Source organism: Boleophthalmus pectinirostris, unplaced genomic scaffold (assembly GCF_026225935.1).
Source record: "Boleophthalmus pectinirostris isolate CB_2022bp ecotype Guang Dong unplaced genomic scaffold, ASM2622593v1 HiC_scaffold_22, whole genome shotgun sequence".
NCBI lineage: Eukaryota > Metazoa > Chordata > Actinopteri > Gobiiformes > Gobiidae > Boleophthalmus > Boleophthalmus pectinirostris.
In genome coordinates this window covers 36,174,501-36,182,881 of record NW_026571190.1, presented here as the reverse complement: position 1 = coordinate 36,182,881, position 8,381 = coordinate 36,174,501, and positions in this window count along the sequence as shown.

Sequence of the window (8,381 nt, the reverse complement as noted above, 5' to 3'; positions counted from 1 at the left end):
ATTTCAGTTTCCGTCCCAATTTTGAGCAAACCAAAAACACAAATACACAAAAAAACAGCTAGAAAAATTGATTGAATCACTTAAAATCCGCTTAACTCATTATAAAAATCACTACAATTCATTGTCTAATTGTTGTAAAACTGCAAAATACGTGTACTTTTTACTCTTTACATAAATTACATACAGTACATTTTTAAACAGGTGCTTGAAAAGTAAGAAGTACTTTTCTTTATGGTTTTAAATGTTTTAAAAGTGTATTTTACCGTGGGTATTTTTTACTTTTACTTCACTACATTTGAGAGCACTTATCTGTAGTTTTTACTCCACTACATTTTAAATCTGGACTGAAAAGTAAAAAGTACATTTGTTTGTGGTTTAGGACCTGCTGAAAAGGCTGAGACTTACTTTTCAGCACATTTCATTTCAGTTTCTGTCCCAATTTTGAGCAAACCAAAAACACAAATACACAAAAAACAGCTAGAAAAATTTAAAAATCTATTGAATCACTTAAAATCTGCTTAACTCATTATCAAAATCACTACAATTCATCCTTAAATTGTTGTAAAACTCTGCAAAATACTTGTACTTTTTACTCTTTAAGTACATTTTTAAACAGGTGCTTGAAAAGTAAAAAGTACTTTTCTTTATGGTTTGAAATGGCTGAGACTTATTTTTAGCGGAATTAGTTTGAGTTTCCGTCCCAATTTTGAGCAAACCAAACACACAAAAGCACAAAACAGCTAGAAACAAAACTAAATTAATTGAATCAGTTAAAATTCACTTAACTCGTTAATCAAAATGACTACAGTTCATCATTTAATTGTTGTAAAACCCTTTGCAAAATACTTGTACTTTTTACTCTTTAAGTACATTTTTAAACAGGTACTTGAAAAGTAAAAAGTACTTTTCTTTATAGTTTGAAATGGTTTAAAAGTGTATTTTACCGTGGGTACTTTTTACTTTTACTTCACTACTTTTGGGAGTATATACCTGTATTTTTTACTCTACTACATTTTAAATCTTGACTGAAAAGTAAAAAGTACATTTTTAAACAGGTGCTTGAAAAGTAAAAAGTACTTTTACTATGGATTGAAATGACTGACTTATTTTTAGTGCAATTAATTTGAGTTTCCGTCCCAATTTTGAGAAAACCAAAAACACAAAAACAGCTAGAAAAATTAAGAAATTGATTGAATCACTTAAAATCTGCTTAACTCATTATCAAAATCACTACAATTCATCGTTTAATTGTTGTGAAACTCTGCAAAATACTTGTAGGTTTTACTCTTTAGGTACATTTTTAAACAGGTGCCTGAAAAGTAAAAAGTACTTTTACTACGGTTTGAAATGGCTGAGACTTATTTTTTGTGCAATTAGTTTTAGTTTCCTTCCCAGTTTTGAACAAACCAAAGAAACCAAGCACACAAAAACACAAAACGGCTAGAAAAAATAAGAAATGAACTGAGTCACTTAAAATCTGCTTAACTCGTTATCAAAATCACTACAATTCGTTGTTTAATTGTTGTAAAACTCTGCAAAATACTTTTTACTCTTTAAGTACATTACACTACAACAGGTAGAAGTAAAAAGTACTTTTCTTTTCAGTTTGAGACTTGCTGATAAGGCTGAGACTTATTTTTCAGCACATTTAATTTGAGTTTTTGTCCCAATTTTGAGAAAACCAAACACACAAACACAAAACGGCTAGAAAAATTAAGAAATCGATTGCATCACTTAAAATCTGCTTAACTTGTTATAAAAATCATCACTACAATTCATCCTTTAATTGTTGTAAAACTCTGCAAAATATGTGTAATTTTTACTCTTTAAGTACATTTTTAAACAGGTATTTGAAAAGTAAAAAGTATTTTTCTTTGTCGTTTGAAATGGCTGAGACTTATTTTTAGTGAAATTAGTTTTAGTTTCTGTCCCAATTTTGAGAAAATCAAACACACAAACACACAAAACAGCTAGGAAAAAAAGTACTTTTTACTCCACTACATTTTAAATCTGGACTGAAAAGTAAAAAGTACATTTCTTTATGGTTTTAGACCTGCTGAAAAGGCTGAGACTTATTTTTGTCCCAATTTTGAACAAACCAAAAACACAAATACACAAAAACAGCTACAAAAATTAAGAAATTGATTGAATCACTTAAAATCCGCTTAACTCGTTATCAAAATCACTACAACTGATCGTCTAATTGTTGTAAAACTCTGCAAAATATGTGTACTTTTTACTCTTTAAGTACATTTTTAAACAGGTGCTTGAAAAGTAAAAAGTACTTTTCTTTATGGTTTGAAATGGCTGACACTTATTTTTAGTGAAATTAGTTTTAGTTTCCGTCCCAATTTTGAGCAAATCAAACACACAAAAACACAAAATATCTAGAAAAAATAAGAAATTGATTGAATCATTGAAAATCCGCTTAACTCGTTATCAAAATCACTACAATTCATCCTTTAATTGTTGCAAAATACTTGTACTTTTTAGTCTTTAAATACAATTTTAAACAGGTTAAACTTTACTTTTACAGATTTTTTCATGTGATACATTTTACTTGAGAAAATCTTTTGCCCTGGTATTTGTACTTTTACTTAAGTAACAAAATCGAGTACTTCATTCACCACTGTCTATGTAAATGTCATTACTCTGCCTGGAATGTTCCGCAGTGTGACATTGAACAGCTTTACCTTACATTTATTCAATTACAGGTGGTTTTATTGCTCAAAAACACTTAAAAAAACAAGTATTCTGACTGTGAGCGGGGTCGCCTCTCCACAGATCTGACCTGTAACTTGGTTTGGTTTGGTTTTCATGACGATAAAAAGGTTTAATTCCATACTGTGAAACATTCCAGTCAAAGCAATAATGTCTCAATGGAAATAAAATAATAATTTGATGGACCCTCCACCAGAAAAGTTCCACAATGCACCTTTAAAATGATGTAATCTCGTCATCTTACCTGTTTTGATGCTGAGCCAGAGAGAGCATTAAGCAGCGAGCCGTCAGTATAAAAAAAAGCCTACTTATTTCATTCATTTTTAGCGGAAAAATTTGTCGCATCAACTCCGACGGTCATATTAAAAAGTCATTGTTCCCGGAAAAAAACCTATAGATTCTCGTACGTTTTAAGTTGCTCTCTTCCTTTAGGTGAAATCGGAGGTGTAAAAGGCGCTGTCCGTGCCAAAAGGCCAGTGAAGTGCGCAGCGTTTGAGGAATGGAGAGGGGTGGGCGTCGGGTCTTGTAAGTGCAGGTTGCAGGAGGTAGGTGTGACAGCTCACCTTGAAGGACAAAAAGAGGGACAAAGAAAACGTGAGGAAACCGTGGGAAAAAAGTGTGATTTCAAATATACAGCCTGGATCGTGTTGTATGGGGTTATATTTGCATGAGTTACACAGTTTTAGTGCGTGATTCGATTTAATTTTTGTGTTGTGTTTTGGATTTTTGAGAGAAGTTGTTGAAAGAGGATGACATCTCCACCGAGGAGCCTGTGTTTGTGGCTGCCTGTTCTGGCTTGTCCCCTGTCCCCGTTCACACACAAACAGACCAAGGCCAGACAAAGGCTCCTAAATCCACAGAGGAAACTTTACTGCTGCGCTGTTGTTAATATAAAATATAAAAGCTCTGTTATTCAAGCCAGACTTTAATCTTAGCTTTGTTGTACACAAGATATTGTGCTTGTGTCTGCTGATTATTATCTATGACTCCCTTGGAACATTTTGTTATAATTTGGACATTTTAATTTGTGATATTGATTGACACAATAAAAGAAATAAATCGTTGACTTCCACGTTAGAAAACTGCGGTGCTCAGTGGGAGCTGACAAGCCTGATTCATCAGACGGTTTTACTTCGTGGAAACCATCTGACCTCGCAGCATTAGGATTCGTTCGCTCGACGGTAGGCGGGTACCGTATTTTCCGGGCTATTAGACGCGCTCTTAAGCCTCCAACCCCATCAAAAAACGACTGCGTGCCCCACAATCCAGAGCGCCCTATACACGAATCCACTCGAGTGTCCCAGCACGACTTCAGTAAACTACAAAGCCGCACCACCCGCAGCGCACGCAAACACACACGGAGCAGACAGCGACCGCACAGCGAAAAAACACCCACAGACACACTCATCACTCCACGCCGACGAGGAACGGAACGAAGGAACGAACCGAAAAAAGCGAGTGCAATGTGCCACTTCTAGACACGACTGAACAACTGAGTCACTGCGAACACGCCGACAATCCAGCGGTCCCAGACAGCACCCTCCCTACACGCCACAACTGAACAAAGCCCAGAGTCACCGTGAACGCGCCACAAACAAACAAAACCACTCACCCATCCAACTGTTGTGTTTCGTTTAAAGTCCGGTGCGGTTTATTTGTGAAAAAAGCTCGAAAATAGACCTTTTAATGACAGTGCGTCTTATAATCCAGAGCACCTAATAGCCCGGAAAATACAGTACTTATTTTATTTAACCAATCGCTGTTATTTGGTTGTGACGTATGTAATGCGCCAAATCCCGTAGGAAGAAGAACAATAATGTCTTTCCCCTTGATAAAATTCACCAAACATTCTCTTTCCGTTTCTGTTTCGTCTTCAAATCCTCGATCTCAGAAATCGTTGCCAACACAGAATGGGATAAGTACAACCTGGGGACGTGTGGTCATTTGTAAATTACCGCCCCACGTCCGTGTTACTTGCAGCGCATTCGCACGGGATAAACAAAGTCCGTAAATTACTCTGTTTTACTGATATCACGACCGGACATGTCGTAACATCAGCTATAAAAATAGAAGGAGCAGTTAGTCTAAAGGCGACTGGACCAGGACTAGACCAGAACTGAACCAGTACTAAACCAGGACTAAATTAGGACTGAACCAGGACTAAACCAGGTCTAAACCAGGACTGGATAAGGACTGGACCAGAACTAGACCAGGACTAGACCAGGACTGGTATAGAACTGAATCAAGACTAAACCAGGACTTAACCAGGACTAAACCAGTGTCGATCTAGTGGCCGAGTTGCACAGATCGCTCCCCTCCCCCGGTTCTCAGTGTCGATCTAGCGGTCACTAGATCGCCCCCGCCCCCCGACATGGATGATATAGTCTAGGTAGTTATATTATTTAAAATGTTCCTTACCACTTGCTGCTACATATGTCATCCAGGCCATCATCCTGCGAGAATCGTCTCTCTTCTTGGACCTCTTCCCGTTTCTGCAGATCAGTTTATATATAGTGTGAGAATTTGGCCCTAAAAAGCTCAAAACTGCTAATCAAAATTTCTACCGCAGCCTCCATATTCAAGCCGGAAAGAGACAGAAAAGGCGCAATTACCACAACAAACACTGAGATGCAGATTCACACGGGACTAGTATTATCACCGGACGTCTGTGTTTGGTGAAATATAGTCGGTCATTTGCGGCGTAATTTTTACTTTACAAATTACAGACATGGCGCATTCGCACGGGATTAAGATCTCAGGAATCCTCCGCAATTATTACAATTCAACAAAGGTCCACAGGTAAAACTAATCCCGTGCCAACTGGGCTTTTGTCTACATCCATATTGACCACTTTGTTTACTGTTGTGCTGTTCCACAAAAGGGACTCAGACAGACGCTTGAGTTTGACGTCATGGCTTCACAGCTCTTCACTGATTGGTTGGTGCCCGAACTCGCACTTCCGGGGTTTTTGCGAACCGTCTAGTGTATTCAGATTCCTGACCTAGTCGCTGGAGTAAAATGAAATCGAAAGGACACCTACAATGGAGCTGCAGGGGCGGTGCCAGACAATTTCAGTTGGAGTCTTGTAACAATTGAGCGAACCCCTCACCCCCTACCATGTTTGCTTTGTTTTTTTATTTAACAGGAACAGTGTACATTAATCAACATTTCTGTAAATGTACCAGAATCAGCGAGAGAGGCTATTTTTCATCTGTAATCCCTGGACAGATAATAAACACAGTCACCCTAAAAACACAACTATAAGAAGTATACAAAAAAGAGCAATTGTGCATAACAGTTCAATTAAAAGGCAGTGTGAATACAAACAGACTCTAACAACTATAACCACAATGTACACAGTGAGAAATAACACACACACTGGAGCACACAGACAGAACACACACGCTCGGGTAGGGAGGGCTGCACACTAATCACCACAGGTTTAATGAGTTATTAGCCAGTTCTTAACACGTTATTAGCCAGTTTGTAACATGTTATTTGCTGTTTAAAAAAAGTTTGGATGTAGTTGGCACTGTTTTACCTGTAGTCTCATTTTGTGGTTTCCATTTGAGGATTTTTAGTTGAGACTTGTTGTCCTTAAACAGGCTGGCGCCACCTAGTGCCTCCACTCAATTTAATTTCTCTCCAGTGACTAGGTCAGGTTAGGAATCTGAATACACTAGACGGTTTGCAAGAACCTTGAAAGTTGTAGACCGCACACCGACCAACCAGTGAAGAGCTGTGAAGCCATGACGTCAAACTCAAGCGCCTGTGTTGGTCCTTTTTGCGGAACAGCACAACAGTAAAGAAAGCGTCGAGATGGATGTAGACGAAGACAATCCGTGTATCATTCGTTCATTTGTTTTTCCAATATAAAACCAAAAATAAGAAAAAACAACAGTTTTCTTCATTATTTGTCTCCAAAACCAAAATGAAAAAACGGCTTGGAGTCAAAGCTCGGAGTCCGCTCTGGTCCCAGTCTGGTCCCGGACCTGGATCAGTCTTGGTTCAGTCCGTATGTGCAAAAGTCCGGCATCGCAGTCACGGAAGTCACGTAAACGGGAAACGGTCGTTATCCGTTTTTTCCATTCTTCATTTAAACATAAAATCGAAAACTGAAAAAACGAATCGTTATCCTTTTTTTCATTTTGGTTTTGGAGGCAAATAAATGAAGAAAACAGTTGTTTTTTCATTTTCTTATTTTTGGTTTTATATTGAAAAACGAATGAATGATACACAGATTGAAGACATACATTCTTTGTTGGCAACGATTCCCGAGATCGAGGATTTAAAGCTGGAACAAAGAGAATATTTGATGAATTTTATCAAGGGGAAAGACATTATTGCCTTTCTTCCTACAAGAGTTGGGAAAAGCTTAATATAACAGTTAGCGGTGCATTACATACGATTTGTTAAATTAAAAAAGCACCCACCTACAGTCAAGCAAACAAATCCTAATGCTGCGAGGTCAGACTGAAACTGGCTGATGAATCAGGCTAGGTTGTCTTATAAAAGAAGGCAAAAATCTTTGGAGGAGCTATGGAGCTGTAATTGCCATTGTAGAGGAGGCTCGTGCCCCTTTAAGCCCCCCTCTGGCACCGATTAAGAAAATAAAACTCGAGAACGAAGTAAGTTCAGCTCTTGAAGATAGGAGAATAAAGATGACTCAAACATTCATGAATCACATATAAGAAAACTGGAACTACAACAACTTGATGTCACTGCAAACGATCCGTCACCAGAATTGGACAAGAGCCATTTGTGCTTTGAGCCTCCATTATTATTGCCTTGTAAATAATAATAAATGTAATACGTACACTCCACAGGATTCTTCGAAGCACAGTTGTTCACAGCTTCTTCAACCACCGACAAACACATCCATCAACAATACTGACGCCATACAAGGTCCAGATTCTTATTCTGAACAGACGGCTGATTTTACATAGGCCTGACACGATAACAAATTTTGAAGTACAGTATATTGCTACAGATATACTACGATTTTGAAACTACTTTATGCCATTTTTCATTAGACAATATCATTAAAAGAGAAGCACTACAACTAAATCACATAATTAAGCAATAATTACCCAGAGAAGTTATTTTTTTCATATTACAACTAAAATACCAAAGATTTCTTCAAAACTGCAAAACAAAAATGATAAAAATTTAGTCCCAATATATATAGTTACAGCTTTCATACACTGAACGATAAGTTGATTTAGTGATTTCTGTAATAGGCCTAATTTTACTTGTATTTACTGTAGGTATTTTAAAAGAGAAGTGTTTCAAAAGGCCATGATAGTTGTTCATGTTTTCACTGTATATGATGTCGTGTAAGTTAAGCATAACTGTACAGCATGTAAGCGATGTAATAGTAGTAATAATGTCATTTTATCATCATAATCTAATAAGAGAGTCAGACAGGCAGAGCTGGGGGCGCTCTGTTCTCCAAAGGAACAGGGAACAGTGCGTCGGAAATACGCCCTGGCAGCCTCTGAGCTGGACCCTTTGAAGCTTTAACTATTACCAGCTCTGATCAGACTGCAATCAGTGGTATTAGGCCGAGAGGAGGGGCCTGGAGCCGCTGGTGGTCCGCTCACACAATCACACATGTTTGATCACAACATGTGAAGAATGAACCTCAGCTGGAGCTCCTA